Source organism: Equus caballus, chromosome 9 (genome assembly GCF_041296265.1).
Source record: "Equus caballus isolate H_3958 breed thoroughbred chromosome 9, TB-T2T, whole genome shotgun sequence".
Taxonomy (NCBI): domain Eukaryota; kingdom Metazoa; phylum Chordata; class Mammalia; order Perissodactyla; family Equidae; genus Equus; species Equus caballus.
In genome coordinates this window covers 18,497,635-18,523,549 of record NC_091692.1, presented here as the reverse complement: position 1 = coordinate 18,523,549, position 25,915 = coordinate 18,497,635, and the positions used below count along the sequence as shown (strand labels likewise).

The window sequence follows — 25,915 nt, the reverse complement described above, 5'->3', positions numbered from 1 at the left end:
TTATAACATAAACTTAGAAACTCAGGTGTGATTGAAAGAGGCTTATTAAGTGAATAACAAAAGACACCTATTTCATCTTTATCCCTCTTATCACTTAGGAAATTCCAAGGATTTTAGGAGCTTTGTAGCAGAAATGGACGAAGACCAAATACATATATTTATTAATCTAAATCACAATTCACAGTAGTATACCTTATTTTAAAATTGTTAAAATTATGAGAACCGAAACAATTTTTTCCACCTCTATTAAAAGAATATACTTTAAATATCAGTTTGAGGTTTCATAGAAACCAGGAGGCAACCTATCCAAATGTATTATGGGTTTTTCCTTTTTTAAATTTTATACTCTTACTATTAAAGTTTATTTATCATAATTCTGTGTACATTGCCTTAAGTTCAGTTTTTAAAGGAGGGAAAAGTGGAAAACAAGTTGCGAAACACTAATTTAGGTAACGGATGGTGGTTATGAGTCATTATGGTTTATTGTGTAAGTATGTACAGAAGTAGAAGGGTCTATCGGGTGAATAGCTCTCTTAAAAATGACAGATTTCCCAAATCCTTAATGAAAAGGATGGTGTATATGTTTAATGGAACTCTCTTCTCACGTACTTTCTAATCATTAAAATATAGAGCTTGGATCACTTGGAGAAGGTTTCTGGGTAAGTGATTATGTTAAGGACTATTTGTTGGATAATTCTTTATTACCCTGGTCAGCTCTTAAGCTCTTTGTTCTTAAGCCTTTCTAGGACCCACCAGATCTAACCCTATCCTAGTGGACAGTATTGACTTTCAGACTTATTTTTACAGGTGAAAAAGCAAGGAGCACCTTCTCATTTCATCTGAGGACGTTAACTACAGACATCACATTTTGAGCTTAAAAAGCAATTTTCTTCTATTTTAATGTCTGTCATCAAAGTTTACCACTCAGGTTTCAATTTTAATATTTCTCTCTTATAATTAAAGCAGACTGAGTCTTTGGACTGTGGCATTTAATAGAACCTTTATTCAAACTTTAGTGTAATCATATGTAAAAACAGAATACTTCTATAAAATTTATATTATAAAATGGTCACAAGTGGAACGAATGTCATTGACAGGCAATATTATGTATAGAAGTAGCAGGTTGCCTCTGGTGACATATTCTCTATTTTCAGCTCCTGTGAGAGATTATACTAACAGAATTTACCCGGACCATAGTTTAAATAGTGGTTCGTCCATCACTTATAAATTAGTTTCTTCACCTGTAGAATAGGCGTGGTAATAGGACAGAACTCATAGGGTTATTATTAAGTTTAAGATAAATAATACTCGTAAAACACTTAACACAGTGCTTGTGATATAGTAGGTGCTCAATAAATGTCAGTAATTAATGATATTCTTAATAGATAAAATTTTATGGCCTTAACTTTCTCTTTTGTTAATAACTCAGGGAAAGATCTATACCACAACTTTTCCTTCATTAAGTAATAAAGAGCTGTAACGGAGGAGATCTGGAGATTAGCAGTCAGGATTCTTTAGAGATGATTCCTGACCTAAGCATTAGGGTGATAACCCCGTTCCCCTGATGTTGTGTGCCCAGGTGTCTGACTTTAGCCCATTGCCTTTTTTAGGTTACGCTAGCTCTCTATGGGCAATTAGAGTTATTCTTCCTCTTTTACATGCATCTTGTGCGGATGACTTCCAAATCCACGGTTCCTATTCTGACCTTTATCCTTTGTCCTTCAGACTGATGTGTCCAATTGCTTACTACCAGATAACTAGCTTCACATAGTGCTACAATACAGGTGGTTCAAATTCAACATGTGCAAAACAAAATATATCTTCTTTACCCCCCCGCTTCCTGATGCCCCACCCCCACATTTCAACAGTTTCATCTTCTTTTTATTTTCCCTCTTTACCACCTACCCAGAAACCTGAGGAACATTCTAGACTTTTCTCCCTTACTGTCTACATCCTATCATTTACAAAGTCCTTCTGATTTTACCTCCTAAATATTTCTCAAATCTGTCGCATCTGTTCTGTGTCTGACCATTGTCATTCCTGTGTGTAAGTACCTTCTTCATTTCTTGTAATATCAAGTCCAAGGTCCTTAACGTGGCCTGTCAGGCTCTTTGTGATCTTCTGACCTCTATTTATCTACTGGCATTTCCAGGCTCATGCTCTCAGCTCCAATAATAGTAATTACTTCCACACACATTATGCTAATTCACCCCTGTGTGCTTGGAATACTGTCCCTCTATTGTTCACTGACTTGTATAACTGTCATTAGTGAGCTCAAGAGCCACCTTCTTTAGGACATCTTCCCTAAGCTTCATTTTCTGCCTACACTGCCTCCCGAAACTGAACCACTTGCCTCTCCCCTGTGCTTCCGCTGTAAACTCTGGATTCTTCTATCCTAATACAGTACTGTGTTGGAATTATCTCTTGCAGCCCATGAGGAAGTCTTGGGTACCCTGGGACACCTTCAACAGGGCTTCTGATTATTTCCAGGGGTGGGAGTCATAGTTGTCATTAAAATTATTTATTGATACAAGAGCACTAACAAAGTAAGACAAGAATAAGAAAAATGTGATTTGGTTCTATGAAAATACTATTAAGTTCAGACATTTTATGTCGACTTTTTCCTGTTTGTACTTAAGCATCATAGACTCCATTTACTGTACCAGAATGCTGACATTACTGTGGCTCAGCTCTCAACAATTTTTATCCATTTCATTAAATGTCAGGTTACAGAATATGAAGTTATTTGACTGTAACATAGCACAGCTCATAGAATGTAGCAGAACCTCAAAAAATATTTTTTAGCTAATGAATACTAAACTCCATCTGTGCAAACTGAACCTTTGTGGTTGATTGCTCATGTTAGTCTGGTCGTCTGCTTACACCTTAAAAAATGGCTAAAAACATTGGAGGAAAGAATTCCCCCCATTCTGTCCTGCATACCAGAAGAGACTAATCTTCTTAAAGCTCTATTTTAATTGCATGCCAACCTTTCTTAACCTACAATTGCTCTTTATTAATTCAAGTCCAAACTCCTCACCCCATCTTGCCTATTCAGCCTAACTTTGGGCAGCAGTTCTGCAGAATCAGTCTGTGCAGTTAGATCAGTTTACTTACCGGGCAGAGTAGGCAGGAGTAAGGATTGTTTTTACTTAGAGCAGATTTCCATTGTTCAAATCTTGGCTTTAGCATCAGAGTATAAACTTTAAAGTTATATGTTGGTACACTAAACAAAAACCTTGTGTTCATCAAATATTTATTGAGTGCTCACTACGGGTTAGGCACTTTACCAGTGGGTGGGCTTAGGTGATAATCAAAATCAACATAACCTCTGCCCTCATGGAGATTCTGGTCTAACTGTGAAGACAAATTAACAATTATAATCCAGGCTAAAAAGTGCTAGGACAGGGCAAGTGGCCCAGGAGCCCATAGCAAGGGCACCTAATCCAGCTGTGGAATCAGGGAAGGCTTCTCAGGCTCAGTGACATCTAGCTTGATGGCAGTTGATGGGCTGTGCGTTACAGGAACTGCAAGTGCCAAAGCCTAGTGGGGAGAGAGCCTGGTACCCTCAAGAAATTGAGAGAAATTTCTTAAGCCTGGATGTCAGGAACAAGGAGCGATTTGTGCCACTGTAGTAGATCATGAAAGAAAAGAAAGGATATCTCTTTGTCCTACCAGGGACTTGCTTGCTCTTTCCTACAGGGTCTAAATTGTTCAAATCAATGTATTTCTTTCTTTCTTGAAAGTTTCAGGAGGAAAAAAAGATCAGAATGAATAAAATAAGCTTCTGTTGTTTCGCTGACACTCAGCTTCTAGTCAAATGTTATGTTGTTTTTAATTCATGTAATTTTTATGCATATAAAATTAATATGTCATATTGAGATCGTGTACACATCACTGCAGTTTGGTAGTGCACCTCCCCTGGCCCCCTCCACTTGGAACATTTCCTTGGATCCACTCCTTGGATTTCCATTGCTGTTAGAATAACATCGGACTCCTTAGCATAGTTGTCAAGTCTTTCGTGGTTAGTCTCTACCACCTACCTCTCTACCTCTATTTTCTACTCCTCTCCTTCATCCAGACTTACCCTTTTCTCTACCATACCTTTAGCACACCCTGTGTTTTCCTGCTTCTGAGTCTTTACTTACCTTCCCTTTACCTGGAATAGCTTTCTTCCCTTTCACTGCCTGTCAAACTATGATCCTTTCTTGAAAGCTCAGTTCAAATACTTTATCAAGTCTCTGATTTTCTTGCTATCCTTCCTGCTCCTCCAATTCTCTACTCTAGAAGTGTTTCCTTTTTAATAAAACATACCAGAGTCTTTTGTACTGTCTTAAAAAATGTGGGCTGCACCCCATTAGTGACTTTTGAAGTCAGTTTAGTGGCTTGCGACCAGCATTTAAAAACCTGGAATAAAATAGACCAGAATAGAAAATATTAAAATATGTTGTACATAAAAAGAGGTAATATTGTTCCATGTTCTTTCGTTGCAGTTATAGATATATATGAGTGTGCTGACTGATCATGTAAGAAATATTTCTTACTGTAAGTCTTGGTCAGAAAAGTTTGAAAAACACTGGTTCATATCATATCCGTCCAACTGGATTAGCTGCCCAGTTAGATTGTATGTTACTTTAGGACACAGACTTTTCACTCAGGCTCTAAATATTCCATCCTCTCCACTTCATATAGTATCTAGGGTGTTTTGTTCATCAAAAGTGATTTTCTTTGAACTTGTCTCTAACTCTTCCTAAACCCTGAAACGGCGTTGTCACAGATTTCCCACACGGTTCAGTCTCGTGGATTGGAATCTCCCAGTTCCTTTTCCTGCTCTGGAAAACTTCCTTTAACAGTCCTCTGTTCTCTGGTTCCAATCTGGACTGCTGCTGCACAGCTATAATTCTGTGAATTCTCTGTGCCTCTTACCTGGGTGGGATCCCTTGCTGCTGCTTTTTTGGCTTATTCTGTTATTTTGGTAGTGCATGTGGTCCAGTAGCTTCCTGAGAAAGAGTACATGGGAGGTAATTTTTTCAACCTGATGTTATCTGAAAATGCCTGTATTCTACCTTCATGTTTGAGTGATAATTTGGCTGGCTATAGAACTCTGGTTGAAAATAGTTTTCCCTCAGACTTTTAAAGCCATTGCCCCATTGTCTTCTAGTTTCCACTGTTGCAATTAAGAAGCTGTGCCAGGGTCCAGCCCCATGGCCGAGTGGTTACTATTGCCCTCTCTGCTACGGTGGCACAGGGTTTTGCTGGTTCAGATCCTGGACGCGGACGTGGCACCGCTCATCAGGCCACGTTGAGGCGGCATCCCACGTACCACAACTGGAAGGACCCACAACTAAAATATACAACTATGTTCCGGGGGGGACTTGGGGAGAAAAAGTAGAAAGAAAAAAAAAAAAGGAAGATTGGCAACGGTTGTTAGCTCAGGTGCCAATCTTAAAAAAAAAAAGAAGCTGTGCCAATCTTATTCCTGAACTTTTGTATGTGACCTCTTTCTTCCTCTGTGGAAGCTCTTAAGATCTTCTTTTTAGACCTTCTCCTCTGAGATATTACAATGATCTGCCTTATGAGGTCTTCTCTTCAGCTATCGTGCCAGGTAAGCATGTGCCTTTTCAATCTGAAATTTATGTTGTTCATGTCTCAGAAAAATTCTTTGATAATTTCATCCTCAATATTTTCTCTTTCTACGTCTTCAATTAGTTGTGTGTTTGTTCTTGTGGATTAGTCCCCTAATTTTCTTAGTGTTTTTTTCTTGTTGTATATCTCTTGGTATTTTTGTTCTACTTTCTACAAGAATCTCTCAACTTTATCATCTAACCTTGCTATTGAACTTTTTGTTTTTAGCTGTTGTTGTTACTTTCTGTGAGCTCTTTCCTATTCTCTGATTGTGCTTTTTAAATTATTTTATTTTTAAAAAACATCTTGTTCTTGTTTCATGCTTCTATCTTCTGTCTCTATGAAGGTATTTTTTTTTTTGGTAGGTAAAAACTTTTGTCTATTCCTAGTATTCTATTTCCTGTTTTTATGTATTCTAGTTTGTTTGTTTCATATCTTGTTTTTACTTTGGTCCTTTAAGTGCCTGCTGTGAGACACTAAAAGAATACATTAAAAACTGAGTGGAACTTGCTAGAGGTGAACCAGATTTTTTGATGGGGGCCATCACAGATTTCAGCAACAGCAGCTGTTTTCTACAGGACATCTCTTGCCTCGTGCACCAAGTCCTAGGCTTTTTCTCTGAATCTGCATGTTCGTTCACTTTGTTCCTGCCTACTGTCCCTTTTGCAGGCCCTCAGGTTTCACCTGCTACCACTCTGTCCATTTCCCACTCCTCCATAGGCTTTGTCTTCGTATAGTATGGAGATTGTGTTATGTTTTGTGTTTTTCCTCTTGTTTTGGGGTGAATTCTGAGAGAAAGGGGTGAAACATCTTTAATATCAACATTTTAAAATAAGAAATCCTGGGCCAGCCTGGTGGCACAGTGGTTAAGTTCGCACGTTCTGCTTCAGCGGCCCAGGGTTTGCCAGTTCGGATCCCAGGTGCAGACCTGCGCACTGCTTGGCAAGCCATGCTGTGGCAGGCATCCCACGTATGAAGCAGAGGAAGATGGGCATGGATGTTCGCTCAGGGCCAGTCTTCCTCAGCAAAAAGAGGAGAATTAGCGGCAGATGTTAGCTCAGGGCTTATCTTCCTCAAAAAAAATTAAATAAAAAAAAAGAAGAAATCCTTTCCTGAACTTTTCAATTCACAAGTTTCTCCATGTACATCATTAAAAATGGAAGGAATATGCTAATGTTTCTCCTACACAGGGCTGTTGAGACCTAATTAATCAATGTTAATGCATTTTTGAAGATGAAATCCTTGTGTAAGTATTAGTTGGCATGCCGTTTTCCAGAGGGCATAGAGAGAATGCTATATTGATTTGAAATTACCTTTTATGGTTTCCCATTTTAAAAAAACAAGGTTTTTTTCCCTTTGTGACTTTAGATTTTGACAGGCCAGTGTTTATTGGTCTCTCATGGCCAATTGAAATATCCAGAGTATGACATCAGGAGACCATTCATAATATGACACATACTGAATGTGGCTTTGTGAAAGTTTTTAGTTCTCCTGATATTAAGGTGTGGAGTTTACTTTTAAAATAGACTGTTTTATTCCCTAACCTCATTTTAATGTTCTTTTTCGTTTTGAACATATGACTATAGTTTTTCCATTTCAGTAACTTGAGTAAAATTTCTTAACAGAGTAATTGCTTACAAATAAAAGACTATCTTCAAGTAGTTTAAAGAGCCATACAGTTTTTTGAGCAAATAGTACGGAATGCCTGTTTTGGGAAGTCCAGGTCTAGACTAGTAAGAAAGCTGGAGAAGACTGAGATCGGGTATGGTGCCATGTTATGGAAGAATAGTGTTATATGTTATTCTAAAATTCTTTGACGTGTGTGCCATTTTAGTAGAAAGCTAAAAAGCCTCTTATCTTTTAAACTTGTAGCCACTTAGCAATTTAATTTTTAAAAATCTGTTTGATTTGCTAAGTCTTTATTAAAAATTAATGCAGTGTGCTTTACAGCATAGCATGGCAGGTAGAACACAAGTGTTAGTGTTGGACAGGCCTAGGCTTGAATTCCAGCACCACTGATTGCTATGCAAATTTGAACAAGTTACTTAATGTTTCATTTTCTGCATCTGTTAAATGGGGTCATAGGGTTTCTATTACATGGGATTACATGAGGGAATGCATGTGAAGTCCCTGGCCCAGGGCTTGGCTCCATAAACGTTGCTGGTTCTGTTGAGATATGTGAGGCATCTAGCACAGTGCCTTTTCCTCCCACATCCCTCCTACTTACTCAGGATGTTCTGCTGAGTCAGAACTAAAGTTCTTTAATACAGATCCTTTCTTCTAATTCTTAGAAGATTTAATTTGGAGATAGTTTTGGTAAATTCAAAAAGATACTGCTACTAACAGACTATTTATTTATGCTCAGGGCTTTCTAAAGAGTTGATCCTGTCTGTGCTGAATTAGCAACCAATAAAAACAACAGTGAGTTGCTGGAGGGAGCTCCGAATTTGTTAAATATTTTATTTGCCAAGCTGCTTAGGCTTTGGGTATTACCTAGGAGAATTTATAAACATGTTAAGCCTTGATAGATTCTTCGTTTTTATGTTAATGTACTATAAATATGCTGGGCGCATCCTACCTGTGGGGCATGACTTGTCTGGGTTGTTACTGGCATCACCAGCATCACAGTCCTCCTGGACCTGACTTAATACCTGCTGTCTCTATGGATCCACAGGACCAATGCAGTCCTGCCCTGACTTGCATTCCCCTCTACACCACTGAGATTGAGATGAATAAACTCTCTACTCTGACAAGTAGAAAGAACAGGCTCATCAATTTTAATTTTGAAAACTACCTGCATACTATTGTCATCAGTTTGTCTGGGTTACTTTTACAAAGATGGTGGACTCATCAATTTGAAACCCGTCATGTCAGAGTTGGCCATTAGGGACTTCTGATTGTGCTATTAAATTATTTCCAGTGAAACTCACTGGATATTCTAGTTGTGTGAATGCTCATCTGAGAGAATGGTGAAGAAGATATGGAGTAAGGGTTGGATCCATTTTGTATTGTTCAGAAAATTGTTCTTTAATGCACTTTCTGAAATTAACTACCTTTGGTCAACTTATAACAAAATGGGCAAAATTTGATTTATCTGATAGAAAAATTATTTTATTACTGGGCTATTTCTTGCATTTGGAAGACTTACTCTAAACTTCGAAGATAAATATTACATAGCTTTATGGACACATTTTTTATCAAAAGTCTCCGCTTACACTTTTTCATTTAAAAAGTAAAAGGTTTAACATTCTAGGGATATAGTGGACTCCAATTTGAATTGTTTAAAATATTTTTTGTAAACTATTCACTCTTTTTTTAACATATTCTTAAACATATAAGAGAATATTCATAGCATATGTTCATAGTATAAAGAATAACAATAAAACAAACACTCATGTAAGAAATTTAAGAAATAAGTTTAAGAAAAAAATTTAAGTTTAAGAAATAGAATTTTAGCAATACATTATATTCTCCATGTGCCTTTCCCTCCATCCCCCAAGTAACTATGACAGAACTTTGTATTTATTATTCCTTTGTCTTTTTGTAAAACTAGCTTTTGCAACATTTGTATTTATCCCTAAACAATAAAGTGTTGAATTTTCTTTTGAATCTTATACAAATGGAATAATTTATCCTGATACTTACTTTTAACATAGTGTTGTGACATTCATCCATGTTGATGTGTACAGATGTGGTTCATTCATTTTCATTTCTCTATAATATTCCATTATATGCCTATCCCACAATTTAGTTATCTGTTCTTCTCTTGATGGACATTTGCATCATTGCTAATTTTTTGGCTAGTAGAAGGACTGACTTCTTGTACATGTCCCTTGTTGCACATGAGCAAAAGCAGAATTGTTACACCAATTGCTGAATTTCTGAATTTCATGAAAAATACAATTTGCTTTTTTTTAATTTAAGGAGGATTTAAGACTGAGATGATTTATTTCAAATCAGTGGTTTGATAATTTTGTATCAATTTTAGCAATTTTTCTAGGAAAAATAGTTTGCTTTTGAAATTATTTAGAGATAATTGATTTATTCAGAAAGGTCTGGAAGTGAGGGATTCCAGGTTATTTAGGTGTGTTTATATAGAGATGTAGAGATATAGATATATAAATATGAGATAAAGGCATAGTCAGTCAATTTTAAGAATCAGAATATAATATTAACAATAATGGCTTGTATTGAATATATACAAAACAGGGTGACTCTCCTGGTATATCCAATTGAACAATTGAATATTAGCCACTTCCTGAAAGTAGTTTTTAGTGTGTGTGTGTGTGTGTGTGTGTGTAAATCTCTGAATATGAGAAGTGAAAAAATTGCCTTCAGATTTCTTGATATGGGGACAAAAAAAGGAATTTTCTATTCATTCAGCCTCTTTTGAGGCTCAGTGCATTTTCTACTGTCTGCATGTAAGATGGAGTGTGAGATGCTGAATTAGTTTTTCACCATGATATTAGAAATTCTACAAATTCAAGAAAAGAGGAGTCAATAATGGCTATCATAATTGTCAACTTTACAATTAGTGTTTATTGCCAATACTTTCTTTTGTATATATCTGGAAATGTTTTACAATTGAAATTTATGTGCATTTCTGATATAATGCCTTCTCTTCTAAAAAAGCCTTGTTTTACAATTATCTAAAATTTACTCACTTTTTAGATTTTCTTCCTTCCCCACTTTCTCCCTACTTAAGACATTTATTTTTGCCCCTGCCTGGGCCAGGCACCTGTTTATCTAAGTTCTAGAGACGCGGTAAGAAACGAGGTACAATCCTCCCCTGAAAGAATTTTGCGTTCAGTGTGAGAGAGGGATATGTAAACAAGCAATTCCCAGGAATTTTTCTTTGATAAGGGTTGGTTCATATTAGGGTTAAGAAGGGTTGAGAGAAAGTCTCCACTGTTAAGATATTTTTTAAAACCTGATCCTTGATTGAAAATAAATGCTCAATAAATTTAACTTGTTTACTTGCTCTTTTTTAAAGGTAACTTTTATACATCTATTTTCAGCAGTTAAATGAAAAAGAAAAATCGTTTATTATGAGCTTCCCAAAATGCCATTCTGTTTTCTTGTTTGGATTTTATGAAAAAGGAGAACTGCTTTTCTCATTGCTTCAAATGTTTTTTTAATTCCATGAGTCATGACTTCTGGAAACTTCTTATTCAGAAAACATTTAGCAGTCATTGATCACGTCTTGTGATTATTTTAATGAGATCATAAGTATGGCATGGCATTTCGAACTATGTAAACAGCACATGGGATGGTCCTTTGACTGCACATATACTCATAGACTTAATGGGAATATTTTAATACCGGCTTGCTTCACTGTAAGAAAAAAACAGGTACATCATATGAATAATATCTGATTATTAAATATCATTTACTGAGAGGTTGATCTATGAGGGACTGTAAAACGTCCGGTAGATTTGACCATAAGGAGAGCCCCGTGCTATGTGCCAGAGCAGTTTGGGGAGGTCAGGGGTGGAAGCTGATGTCACTGGGTTGGAGAGTCAACAGCTGAGGAGGAAGAGAAGACAGCATATGTGGACGCTGTTCATTTAGTAAAACTTAGTGTGTAGTAGGGCGACCAACTGCCCGGGACTGTGGGGTTTCCTGGCGTAAGCAGGACTTTCAGTGTTAAAAAGGACAGTTCCAGGCAAACAAGAGCAGTTGGTTACCCTACATACTAGGTTCTGTGCTAGGTTCTGAGGTTGTGAAAAATAGACATGCAAAGAGGAAAATTGTTATATAATACGCTAATTTAGGCTAGAAGTAAATTTAAGGGGCTGTGGGAACACAAAAGGTTACACGCCCCAGTTTCCAGAATATGGTCAGAAAGAAGTTGTCAAGGAGAAGGTGAAATGAATCCAGAGAAAGAGTAGGGGTTACCCCAACAAAAACTAGGGGGATAGAAAAATTCAGGCAGAGAGAGCATGCAGCCTGTGGTTTTTAGAAAAACACAAGTTGTTTCTTCTAGAAAGAGAAGGGGAAGTTGCTAAAGGGCCTGGGGAAAGGAACCCAGGTCTTCTATCACAGTGTTTTGTGGATGTGGGGGATGTTGAGGGAGATAAAGTCTGGTGGCCTCTGTTTTCAGTGGGACTGGGGCATTGCTGAGGGAGAGAGAGAAAAAAAGAGGGTGGGGGGTTTGAAGAGAGTGGGAAAATCACAGGTTTCTGAGATGATCAGACGTCATGATATTGGAAAAGCTCTGAGAATTACAAAGCATTAAAAGAAATAGCTAACACTTACTGAGAGCTTCCTTTATTTCAGGCACTAAGTATCTTACAAACATTATCGCATTTAATTATCACAGCAACCACAAGAGATAGATACTATTACTCTCTCCATTTTACAGATGAGGACACCTAGGCACAAAGAGGTTAAAACTCGCCCAGGGTCACACAGTTCCTAAGAGGCAGAGCTACAATTCTGTTAGTTCTGTAGAGCCCTTCACTCTGTACCTCTGCATTTAATACATTTCCACATGTGATTTCACGTGACAGTCACAACCACTTCTTGTGGTATTATTATCCCCAGGTGAGGGACAGTAATTAAGGTAGAAACTTGTCCAAAGTCACATGGGTAGTCATGCTATATAGTTAGGCAATGTATAGGAGAGAACAACTAAAGACACTAAATTGCTGAGACTTTTCTTTTCCCCACATTACATACTTTCCCAACTTCAAAAGAAAAGAATATGATCCTACCCTCTCCATACTCCAGAAATATTCCAGCCATTCATTTGTGTTTTGGTTTTTTGAATTCAAATGCACTTTCCCCTAGAAGTCATGGATATCATTTCCTAACTCCTAACTAATTTGCAAGATTGTTAATAGTGGCCCTAAACTTCAAATGTGGTTATGACCCCCTGAACTCTAATTGCCCTCTGAGCCCTAAGTCTTTGGGAAGTGGTAGTGACTCTTTGAAGCTCTGTTTGGTTAGCAACCTCCTGTTGTGGCTTGAAAGAAAACCTCAAAAGTGTGGAGGTGGCACTCCCAGAGCTTCAGCAGAATTGGCTGTTAAAGGTTGGGGTGACCCTCCCATCAAGGGCAGAAAGGGCCCCAGCAACATGTGTTAGAGTTGGTTTATATGTTTGGGATATTCACAGATCCGGGATTTTCTAATTAAATTGTGACCAGTTTTGACTTTAGATAGTTTCTGCATTTACAGGTGAGGAATGAGAGAAAATGCACAGTTAAGGAACATTGCCTTATTTTTATACTGCTAGTTAATGATTGAGCCAGGACTAAAGTTAAGTCCCTACCCCCTTAACCTAGTGCTCCAGTGGGGTTAAAAGCCAATGAGACTTTACACCAAGATTACTGATTTGCTGGTGTGTCTCTTGTGGATGACGGCTGCCTCAGTGTTCAGAATGCTTCCCCGGCAGGTGGCAGACCTGGAGCTTTCATCGATGAAACTGTCTAATGTGGTGACATCATACATCTTTCCCTTGCTCACTCGCTGAGCGACTCTAGTGTATCAGACACTATCATTAATCCTGTGGACCCAATATGAACATGACAGACACAGTCCCTGCCCTTGTGATGCTTAGGGTTTGGCAGGAGAGACAGTCATAAAACAATTACACCAAGTGTTTAATTACCTTTGTGTGATAAAAGATATGTAGGATAAGTATTGGGTGCTATGTGAGTATGACAAGGGCCCTAACCCAAGTCCAGGGTCAAAGAAAACTTTCCCGAGGAAGTGCTATTCAGGCTGAATCCCAGTTGGTGAGTAGGAATTAGCCAATTTTATGGACTAAATTGTCTTCCTCCAAATTCATATGTTGAAGTCCTAACCCCCAGTGTCTCAGAATGTGACTGTATTTGAAGGTAGGGTCTTCAAAGAGATAATTAAGGTTGAATAAGATCATTAGGGGTGGGCCCTAACCCAACATGACTGCTGTCCTTAGAAGAAATTAGGACACACAGACACAGACACATACACACGCACAGAGGGAAGACCCTGTGAAGACACAGGGAGAAGATGGCCATCTACAAGCCAAGGAGAGAAGACTCAGGAGAAACCAACCCTGCAGCCACTTTGGAGCACAGACTTCCAGCCTCCAGAACTGTGAGAAGATGAATTTCTGTTGTTTGAGCTGCCCAGCCTGTGGTACTTTGTTACGGCAGCCCTAGTTAACTAACACACCAAGAAAAAGTAGAGGTATGAGTGTTCTAGGTGGAGTGAATGTATAAAGACGCAGAGGGGGGTTGTGGTTGGCTAGTTTTAGTATTTAAAAGGGACTCACTCCATCTACTTGGAGCACAAGGAATAAGGAGAAGAATAACATGTTATCCACATTTACAAAACCAAAAATCTTTTCAAGTTATGTATTTCCAAAGACTTAAAAAGAGTCCTGAAATTGAGTCATGTATCTGCTCTTTTAAAAAGAGAAGAATAACCTTGGGGCCAGCCCCGTGGCTGAGTGGTTAAAGATCCCCCCTCTGCTTTGGCAGCTTGGGTTTGCAGGTTCGGATCCCAGGCGCAGACCTACTTCACTCATCAGCCATGCTGTGGAGGCCTCTCACATGCAAAGTGGAGGATGATTGGCACAGATGTTAGCTCAGGGCTAATCTTCCTCAAGGGAAAAAATAAAGGAAGATTGGCAATGACTGTTAGCTCAGGGCAAATCTTCCTCACACACACACACAGAACAGATAATAATAATCTGGATATGTAAAATTATGTATTTATTGATGGCCCAGTCTCCCCTGACCTTGTCATCCATAAACCTGCTTCTAAGTGCATTGTATGCTCATGTGGTTCTTTTGCCCAGAAGGATCTTTCTCTGCCTTCCTGCCCATGAAAATCAATGCATGGTTCAAAATAGCCAAAATCTTATGTACGTGATACCTTTCTGACTCCTCAGGCCCCTCCTTGTCGTCCTCTTTTACTGATTATGTATACCAGTGGTTCTCAAGCTTTCTGGTCTCAGAACTCCTTGCATTCTTAAAAATTATGGAGGCCCCCAAAGACTTTGTATTTATTTGGGTTATTGATATTTACTATGTAAGAAGTTAAAACTGAGAAATTTAAAAGATATTTATTTAAATTTAAAACAATATACCCATTACATTTTAACATGAAAGCCTATTTTTTATGAAAAATAACTTTTTCCCCAAAACCAAAAATAGAGTAAGATTAGCAATATTTTACATATTGGCAAATGTCTTTAATTTTTGGCTTAACAGGGGACAACTGTATCCTTACACCTGCTTCTGCATTCAAACTGTTAGAATATGTTGTTTTGATTGAGGTATATAAAAAAATTACACTTCACAAAGATATGTAGTGGAAAAAAGCAGGGAAACTTTAAGGTTTTCAGAAAATTGTGGCAATTCTTCTTCGATTCTATATCAAAGATTTGGCAAGGGGTAGTTTCCTATTTTTGTCCAGTTTTATTTAGTTTTATTTATTTATTTCTTTGGTGAGGAAGATTGGCCCTGAGGTAACATCTGTGGCCAATCTTCTTCTTTTTGCTCGACAAAAATTGTCCCTGAGCTAATATCTGTGCCAATTTTTCTCTACATTGTATGTGGGATGCCACCACAGCATGCCTTAACGAGCAGTCTATAGGTCCACGCCCAGGACCCAAACCTGTGAAGCCTGGGCCGCCAAAGTAGAGCATGCAAACTTAACCATGATGCCACCAGGCCAGCCCCCCATTGTTTAAATTTGTTTATTTATTTATTTATTATTTATTTTTTCTTTTGGTGAGGAAGGTTGGTCCTGAGCTAACATCTATTGCCAATCTTCCTCTTTCTGCTTGAGGAAGATTGTCCCTGAGCTAACATCTGTGCCAATCTTCTTATATTTTGTATGTGGGATGCCACCACAGTATGGCTTGATGAGTGGTATACAGGTCTGCGCCGGGGGTCCAAACCCATGAACCCTGGGCCGCTGAAGTGTAGCACGTGAACTTAATCACTATGCCACCAGGACAGCCCCTGTCCAGTTTTATTCAGATATAATTGACATACATCACTATGTAAGAGTAAGAGGTTCAGCATAATGGTTTGACTTAAATATGTTGTAAAATGATTGCCACAATAAGTTTAGTTAGTATCCATCATCTCATATAGACACAATAAGAAGAAAAAGAAAAAAGAATTTTTTTCCTTGTGATGAAAATTCTTAGCATTTGCTCTCTTAACTTTCATATATATCGTACAGATAGTATCTTAAAGACTACATGCAGGACCGGTCCCGTGGCTGAGTGGTTAAGTTCACACACTCTGCTTCAGCTGCCTGGGCTGTCACCAGTTCGGATCCTGGGCGTGGATATGGCACCGCTCATCAGGCCATGCTGAGGCGACGTCCCACATAGCACAACCAGAGACACTCGTAACTAGAATATACAACTATGTACTGGGGGGCTTTGGGGAGAAGAAGAAGAAGAAGAAGAAGAGGAAGAGAAGATTGGCAACAGATGTTAGCTCAGGTGCCCATCTTAAAAAAAAAGATTAGATGCACTGTGGACTCTGAATCTATATTAATAAACTTTTGTACTCAGTTACATTAAAATCCATTCGGAGTTGTATTAGCTTCCCAGGGCTGCCATAACAAATTAACACGAAGTGGGTGGATTAAAACAGCAGAAATATATTCTCTCACAGTTCTAGAGGCTAGAAACCTGAAATCAAGGTGTCAGCAGGGCCACAGTCTCTCTGTGATTCTGGGGACAGTCATTTCTTTCTCTTCCAACTTCTGATAGTTGTCTGCCTCCATCTTCTCATGGCCTTTTCCTCTGTGTCTTCTCTTCTGTCTCTCTTGTGTGTGTGTGGGTGTGTGTGTGTGATGAAGATTGGCCCCAAGCTAACATCTGTTGCCGGTCTTACTCTTTTTGATTGAAGACAATTGTCACTGAGCTAATATTTATGCCAATCTTCCTCTATTTTATGTGGGATGCTGCCACAGCATGGCTTGATGAGCAGTGCTAGGTCTGTGCCTGGGATCTGTACCTGGGAACCCCGGACCGCCAAAGCAGAGCACGTGAACTTGACCACTACGCCACCAGGCCGGCCCCCTCTTCTCTCTCTTGTAAGGACACTGGTCGTTGGATTTAGGGCTCACCTGGATAATCCAGATGATCTCATCTGGTGATTCTTTCGGCAGGAGGGCACCATTCAACCCACCACAGTCATCTTACATTTTGAATGCATCTTTGATGCATGCATGATTGTGTAACTTTATGCATTAGTCATTTAGAAAATATTGGTTTGCCGATTTATGCAGATCTTCCAAATGTTGACACATTTCATTTAACAATATTTTTAGAAATCACATTTGTTAATATCTCTGAGTGTATCAGAAAAATCTTTCAGTGGTGGGAAGCAGTCAAGCTCATGGTGGCAGAAACAAATTTTCCAAAACTAAATTTCACTTGAGAGCTTGAATTTTCTTATTGCCAACAAATACATTGAGCTGTTTTCCTTGATGTGACAGGCTTACTTTGTTTATTTTCAAGAAAATGTCTGCCAAATACTGAAGTTTGGCAAATATCGTCATTTGTCAGTCATCCTTTTGACTGAAAATGGTTTTCTATGTAAAAGCAGCTAGTTCAGCTTTTAACTCAATCAATCACGCAAAGAAGAGCTTTTCCTTCAGACGATCATTTGACTTTGGTGTTCAGCAGAAGTGCCTTAGGCATACTTCCCATTTTGTCACACAGAATATTAAAAAGAAATGTCCTCAAAGGCCAAGATCTAATAAAATTAGTAATTTTGTCAAAGACATCCTTAAGTGAATTGGCTTTTTTCTCTTTTTAAAGTGCAAGTGAGTGATGGTAAAGAACACGACGGTTGCCAGCACTGCAATGCCACTGCACTGATTCCTCCCAGGGCACCAGCAGTTCTGGCCACTATTGTTTTTGCATCTTTAGTGCAAATGTCAACACAGTGAAAAGGCAGATAACATCTTAGTGTTATTATGAAAATAGTTTGACCACCCAGACCCCCTAAAAGGGTCTTAGGGCCTTCTGGGGTCCACAGACTATACTTTGAAAACTGCTGGTGTATGCCATTCAGTTCAGAATGAAATCATCATAGACCGATTAGATTTGTGACATATGTGTTTTCTTATCTCATTAATAGGACTATTTTCTTAGAAATGAGATATATGCATGTATCTAAAAATAAAAATATAGTACAGGAATGCTTAAATGAAAAGCAACAGTCTCTCACCTCACTGTTCCTTTGAAGTAAACACTGTTTTAAGGGGAAAACCCTTTTTATTATAGAAAATTTTCAAACATATGCAAAAATAGTCTAATTAACCTCCATAAACATGTCACCCAGTTTCAACAGTTATCTAACTTATGGCTAAATCTTATTTCAGCTAAACCCCTCCCCCCCCCCATACACATAATTTTGAAGCAAACGTGAGACATCAGGTCATTTCATCCGTAAATATTTCAGTTATTATCTCTGAAACATAAACTCTTTTAAAAGACATAACACAGTTACATCATCATACCTTAAAAACCCCAGTGATTTCTTAATGTCATCAGATATCCAGTCATGTTTAAACTTCCCCACTTGTCTTGTAATTTTTTCAGTTTGCTTAGTCCAATCAAGATCCAAATAATATCCATATATTACAATTGGTAGCTGATATATTTTTTCAAGTCTTTTAATCTGTATGTTTCTTGCCTTCCTTTCTTCCCTTACAATTTATATAATGAAGAAATGAGATAATTTGTTCTGTAGAGTTTCCCACTAAATTTTGCTGATCACATCCCTGTAATGTCATTTCTCACATACCTCTCACCCCTGTATTTCCTATAAATTGGAACTTAGAGCTAGAAACCTGATGAGATTTGGGTTCAAAATTTTTGGCAAGAATGCTTCATAGTGCTGGTATATTCTTCCATCAGGAGGCATAAAATTTCCCAGCTCTGGCACAAAAAAGGTCTGCTTGGCTCTCCTTTTATAAAGTGAACAGCATTGATGATCATTGCCTAGATGCGATAACGCATTAGGGGTTGCAAAAAGGTAGTATTATTCTTCCATTCTTCTTTATTCGTTAGCTGGAATTCTTCTGTAAAGACAAACTTCTCCTCATCAACTGTTTGGTTACCTTGGGGCATGGTGTGTATTGGAAAGGCAGGATAAAGGTTTGATTCTTACCCTTTATTTACCGGTTCTCAGAATAGTGAGTTAGTTCCCTAGCGTCACTCAATGGCAATCCAGGAGGTTTGTTTTGTATTTTTCAGTATCTTTGTAAACTCCTGGATTTAACATTCAATGCATTTCAATTCATCATAGTCATTATTCTTTTTTATGTGCGATTTTTTTCATCTTTGCTTGACTCTTTGAATTGGCTTCTGAAGCTTTGACTTGACTCTAGTATCATACCAAAAGGTAAGGAAGTTAAGACATTCCAGGCCCATCTCGAACATTTCCTAGCCCAGACCTACAAGGCGCCCTGGTTCATTTTAGTGGGAAAGATTGAGAGACCACTATCTAGGTGCTGGTGGTGCCCATTTCACTGGGATGGTCAGTGATTTTAGGCCTTTTTTCTGCCAGAGCTAGGAAAAAGAAAAAGGTCAAATAAACATATTTGTAATGTTACTTTCAACTGAAATTCAGTACTATAGTTTGTTGTTGTTTAAACCTAATCTCATTTATATCTCCTTTCTCTTGCATCAGAATTCTTGGTTCTTGAAGACGCTAGGATAATTACTCAGTTTCTTTATTCCACAACACAAACACGGTCTCAGAATAATACTACTCTCACCAACAATGTGATTACTTGAATAGAGTCTAAGACATTTTTGCAGTTCTTTTTGTCCTTAAGAGTTTATCCCACTAGGAATAGATTTTGTTTTGAAGTCTCTTAAAATAATTTCTCTAATAAGTTTAGTTAGGTCTGTTTGTTTAATTTTGAGAAAGGGCCACTTTTAATCTTTTCTGCTTTTGGTTCCTGTTATATTTCCCTCCATATCTCTAAATAATAAACTTCTACCTTTCTTTCTTGACTTTTGTCGACTTTGTACATTATCTTTGAACAAACAAATAGAACACGTGAGCCTTGAGCTCACTTAGCATACCCTTCTCCCCTCACTGTAGTAAGGTCACCACTTTATCCACTCCTTCGGCTACTCTGATTTCTGTACTTAATAACCTTTATTTCTTGTTCTATCCACAGTAGATGGTGGAATTAAAAGTGTTTTATTTTTATACACTTAATGTACTGTGCATGCAGTCCAGTAGAGAGCGCTGTACATATTGGGTAATCAAGACTTGTTGAATTAAACTGAATTTTCATTATACTCTTTGCCAAATAAAATGGTAGTCTTCAATTAAAGGCGGCATTAGCTCAATCGATAATTAGTAATCTGTAAATCATGATATCATGTAAATGACTTTGATTGTTGTGTCTTCTTTTTATGTTTCTATCATTCCAGTATTAAAAGATATTAGTTACTGTGATGCAAATTTGGTGTGAATAGAGAAAAGTTATAAAGGAAGAGAGCTTGAGTGTGTTTTAATCGGATAAGAGGTGAACCAACAATAAAATATTAGAAAGTAAATTCATAGAAATGAAGCTGTTAGTGCTGAGCGCTGGGACCCAAACTGGAAAAAAAAACAAAAAAACTTCACCTACTTATGACACAGTCTATTGAATCATGAAAATATGGTGGAAAATAATTTCCCCCTTAGCATACAAAAGAATGCAGAAAAATATCCTTATAATCGCTGCCTCCGTTAGTGGAATCTGAATTAGACAGTGTTTTAACAGTAATATGGGTAATTAATCATGGATTAAAAGTTACTGACCATAACATATAAATCATTTTAGACAAATTTAAACCCAAAGGCCTATTCCAAATTCCGCTGTCAAATAAAACTCTCAGCACATCATTAATAAGATGATTTTCTACACATAAGATTAATAGAAAAGAATGGATTTTTGAAAGTTGAAAAAAGGATTGAACTGGATGTCAAATTCAAAGATTTTGTTTTCTCTCCAAGATGAGCAACCTCTAATTGTTGTTTATTAAATTTTTTTTCAAATTTATTTATTGTTTTATTTATTTATTTATTTATTTATGTTTTGAGGAAGATTAGCCCTGAGCTAACTGCAGCCAATCATCCTCTTTTCGCTGAGGAATACTGGCCCTGAGCTAACATCTGTGCCCATCTTCCTCTACTTTATATGTGGGATGCCTACGTCAGCATGGCGTGCCAAGCGGTGCCATGTGTGCACCCGGGATCCGAACTGGCGAACCTCAGGCTGCTGGAGCGGAACTGCACACTTAGCCGCTGCACCACCAGGCCGGCCCCAAGTTGTTTATTAAATTTTATTTTCTCTGGCCCACTGTTCTGTGAGGCTTGAATGTACTTATATCATAGGTCACTAATTCGCTTTTTATGAAGTTAGGTCCCTTCACTATAACATTAATATTTATGTAAACCAATATGAATTTAAGCAAAAGATATATAAGCACTGTTTTATATAAGAGTTATATTGGAATTTGAGATGCAGAAAATCACATTTTAAAAACTAAGTTATCAGAAGTCTTTGTGAAATTTCCAGGCTTCTTTATATTTCAGTTGGTGTATAGTCCCATTGCTGTACTTCAACTTTTGCGTTCCTTTATTAGGAGTTCATTTGTTATTCTATGTTTAATTGTGCTTTATGTTGTGTTCCTGCTTCCACTGTTTCTTAGTCAATATAATTTCTTCAGTACAATGAAATCAAGTTCTAAAAGTTATCAGCCATCTCAAAATTCCAGACACAAAGTCTGAGAAAACAGTGAAAGTTTCACATTAACCTGCTCTGGAATATTAGGAAATGTTCTCTTGGAAACTCATTGACCTTTCAAAGTCGTTTTATTCTACACAGTTAAGCTGTTGTTACAGAGAGGCGGCACAGTATAGTTAAGAGCATGGACTCTGGAACTGAAGTGCCTGGGTTCTGCTCTCAGTCCCCCCAGTTACTAGCTAAGTGACACTGGGCCAAGTTATTTGGCTTTGTAGGTGTTTCTTCACCCGTACCACGGGGGTAATAACTGTACATGCCTCATAGGCTTATTGTGAGGATCAATATGTGTAAAGAGCTTGGAGAGTGTGACACATAAGTGGTGTATAACTATTAGCTATTATTATTATGACTCGTACTGTTAAGAACATTAGCTGTTACTGTCAAGGATACAAATAGTTCTAGTTACTTTATGTTAGTGTTCAGAAATATTTTTATGATTACCTCATTAGGAAATTGTAATATTATCTATGTTATTTTCAAAGGGTTTCAGACATACTAGAGTCAAATATATTCCCAGAAAAGCACATCTCCAATTTTATAATGAAAGCCAAGAGGATTCAAATGCAGAAATTCACTTTACACTAATCTTTTTCCTTCAATATTTAGGTGTCTGCTACGTGTTAGAGTATCCTAATGACCCTGGGAAAAATAGTTTGAAACACATATGGGTCCTGCTGACAGTTATTGGCTAATAGAGGACATGTAAATATAAATAAATAACTCTGAGGTAGAAAACACGATGTGCAGATAAAATACTTATAGGAGCTTATAGGAAAGAGAGTATTCCCCCCTAAAAGAATGAGAGAAAGTTCTTGAAGGAGTTTGTATTTGAATAATGCCTTGGAAGATGAGCAAGACTTAAATATGTAGAGGAATGAGGCTGGGTGTGGCATGTAAAGGAAAGGGCTTGTTTTGCTTGGAGCGTGGGATGCAGGAAGGGGAAGGGGGTAAATGATGGTCAGAGTATGGTCAGAGTATGGAGGATCTAGGAGGTTAGATTGATAAGATCTTATGCAGTCATCAGTGGAATATTGTTTAGGTGGTGTTTTTTTAAAATTAAGGTGAAATTCACATAACATAAAATTAACCATTTTAAAGTGAACAAATCCGTGACATTTAGTTCATTTAAATGTTGTGCAACCACCGCTTCTGTCTAGTTTCAACCATTTTCATCACCTCTGCCTTAAACTCCATACCCATTCAGCAGTTACTTCCTCATCCCTCCAGCCCCTGGCAACTGCCATCTGGTTTTCTTTCTGTGGATCTGTCTATTCTGAATATTTTATGTAAGTGGGGTCATACAGGGTGCGACCTCTTATGTCTGACCTCCTTCACTTAGTATGTTTTTGAGGTTCATCTGCATTGCAGCATGCATCAGTACTTCATTCCTTTTAATGGCTGAATAATATTCCATTGACTATATGTACCACAATTTGTATATCCATTCATCTGTTGGTGGACATTTGATTGTTTCCATCTTTTAGCTGCTGTGAATAGTGTTGCTATTAACGTGCATGTATTTGGTTTATTTTTCTTTTTTACTTTTTTTCTTGAGGTAACATTGGTTTATAACATTATATAAATTTCAGATGTACATCATTCTATTTCAATTTCTGTGTAAACTACATCATGTCCACCACCCAAATACTAATCACCATCCGTCACCATACACATGTGCCCTTTTACTCCTTATGAGTTATTTGGGTACCTGTTTTCAGTTCTTCTTGGTATATATCTAGGTGTGGAATTGCTGAGTCATATGGTAATTTTATGTTTAACATTTTGAGGAACTGCCAAACTGTTTTTCACAGCAGCTGCAGCATTTTGCATTCCTACCAACAATGTACAAGGACTCCAATTTCTCCACATCCTCACCAACACTTGGTTTCCACTTTTTTGATTATTGCCATCCTAGTGCATGTAAAGTGGTATTTCTTTGTGGTTTTGATTTGCATTTCCCTAATGAATAATGATGTGGAGCATCTTTTCATGTACTCTTGTCCATTTATCTGTCTTCTTTGGAGAAATGTGTATTTAAGTCCTCAACCCACCTTTTTTTTTTTTTTTCTTTTCTGCTGAGGAAGATTCGCCCTGAGCTAACATCTGTTGCCAGTCTTCCTCTATTTTGTATGTGGGTCACCGCCACAGGATGGCTGTTGACAAATGGTGCAGGTCTGTGCTGGGAACTGAACCAGGGCTGCTGAAGTGGAGCACACTGAACTTAACCACTAGGCCATGGGGCTGGCCCCTTTTGCCCACTTTTTAATTATGTTATTTATCTTTTTATTGTTGAGTTGTACAAGTTCTTTATAAATTCTGGATACTAGACTCTTATCAGGTATATGATTTGCAAATATGAATGCAAATATCCCATTCCATAGGTTGCCTTTTTACTTTTTCTTTTTTTGTGTTAGGAATATTGGCCCTGAGCTAACATCTGTTGCCAATCTTCTTTTTTTCCCTCCCCAGAGCCCCCCAGTACATAGTTGTATATCCTAGTTGCAGATTCTTCTAGTTCCTCTATGGGGGACGCCACCTCAGCATGGCTGATGAGTGGTACCAGGTCTGCACCCAGCATCCGAACCGGCAAACCCTAGGCCAAAGTGGAGTGCATGAACTTAACCACTCAGCCACGGGGCCAGCTCCTGCTTTCTTGATAATGTCCTTTGACACACAAAAGTTTTTAATTTTGGTGAAGTCTAATTTATCTGGGTTTTTTTGTTGCACATGTTTTCGGTGTCATATCCATTACCAAATCCAAGGTCATGAAGATTTATCCCTAAGTTTCTGTCTAAGAATTTTTTAGTTTTAACTCTTATATTTAGGTCATCAATCCATCTTGAGTTTATTTTTTTATGTGGTATGAGGTAGGGGTCCAACTTCATTCTTTTGCATGTAGATACCCAGTTGACCAAGCACCATGTGAAGAGACTATTCTTTCCCCATTGAATAATCTTGGCACCTTTGTTGAAAATGAGTTGGCCATGGATGTATGGGTTTATTTATGGACTCTTAAGTCTATCCCAATTGTCTATAGGTTTATTCTTCTGTTAGTACCACATTATTTTGATTACTGTATCTTTGTGGTAAGTTTTGAAATCAGGAAATGTGAGACCTTGTTCTTTTTCAATATTCTTTTGGCTGTATAGGGCCCCATGCAGTTCGATATGGATTTGAGGATTAGTTTTTCCATTTCTGCAAAACAAGGCTGTTGGAATTTTGATAGAGATTGCAATACAATTATTATGGGTTTTTGAACAGAGACAATTATATGACTAGATTGTGCTTAGGCAACATTCTACAAGATGGATAGGAAAAGGAAAAGAGGAGACTGAGAGACCATTAGAAAAGTTAGCACAACAGGAAGGCGTGGACCTAGATCGTGAGAGTGAAGGAGAAGGGACAAATGCCAGAGATCGTGGAGGCAGACTCGAAAGGACTGAAGAAATCTGTCCATTCACTTAATGATTTGTACCCCATTATTATATGCCTCAGGCACTGAAATTGCTATAGTGAACTAGGTGGATATGTTATTTTGCTTTTATGGACCTTGCATTCCAGTAGGGAACAGCGGAATAGTTAACAGAGAAAAAAAGAGCAAACTGTGCTCAATGTTATGAAGAAAATAAACAAGCTGTTATGATAGATATAACAGAGGAAGGCCCACTTTAGATAGGAGAGGCCTCTCTGAGGAGCAGCTATTTAAACTTGACCTGAATAATGAGCACTTAGCCTGGTGAGGGATGGGAGGGTTGAAAAAAGGGAAAGATTCTAGCCTAAGAAAATTGTCAAAGGCTCTGAGAACCTAAACAGGGAAGGGAGGGAAAATTTAGGGAGAAGTCAAAGAAGAATCCAAGGTTTTGAACTTGGGTGACTGGGTAAGCGGTGGTGCTATTTATAGAGCATGCTTGAAAGGAAAACCATGAATTCATTCATTTTCAGGGGGAAGACATTTAGTAGGTGGTTGGAACTTTGCAACTGGAGCTTGGGAAAGAAGTCAGGCTTCAGGTAGGTATATGGTAGCCAACTGTGTGGAGATAAAAATCAAAGACATGAGCTTGGATGAGAAAGCCAGTTACAGTGAAAAGAGCCCAGGACCTAAAGTTGAAGACCTGGATTTAAGTCCTCTCTCTATTGTTGAGTGGTTGTGATACTTTGGGTAATTTCTCTAAGGTCACAAAGCTCTATTTGATTGTCTATTCCGTTCTAATGATCTGTTTATCTAGCTTTATGACAATACCACATTGTCTTGATTACTATAGCTTTACAATAAGTCTTAAATATCAGGTAGTTTAAGTCTTTCAACATTGTTCTTCTTTTTAAATATTGTTTTGACTATTCTAGCTTCTTTGCATTTCCATATGTATTAGTTTTCTATCACTGCCATAACAAATCACCACAAACATAGTGGGTTAAAACAACAGAAATTTATTATCTTATAGTTCACTGTTTAGAAGTCCAACATGGGTCTCAGTGGGCTAAAATCAAAGTGTCAGCAGGGCTGTGTTCT

General features: G+C 37.9%; 1 protein-coding gene across 8 annotated transcripts in view; it reads left to right on the top strand.

The window, feature by feature from the left end:
• The window catches only part of SGK3 (serum/glucocorticoid regulated kinase family member 3), a 119,486-nt gene that overhangs the window by 16,902 nt on the left and 76,669 nt on the right, over nt 1–25,915 (top strand). For 2 of the 8 annotated variants that reach the window (XM_070222195.1, XM_070222190.1), the window contains exon 1: nt 25,347–25,413. The exons of the other annotated variants lie outside the window; for them this stretch is intronic. The gene's annotated coding sequence lies outside the window, so the exon portion shown is untranslated. Of the gene's footprint in view, nt 1–25,346; nt 25,414–25,915 lie in introns of those variants that run through there. 8 annotated transcript variants of the gene reach the window in all.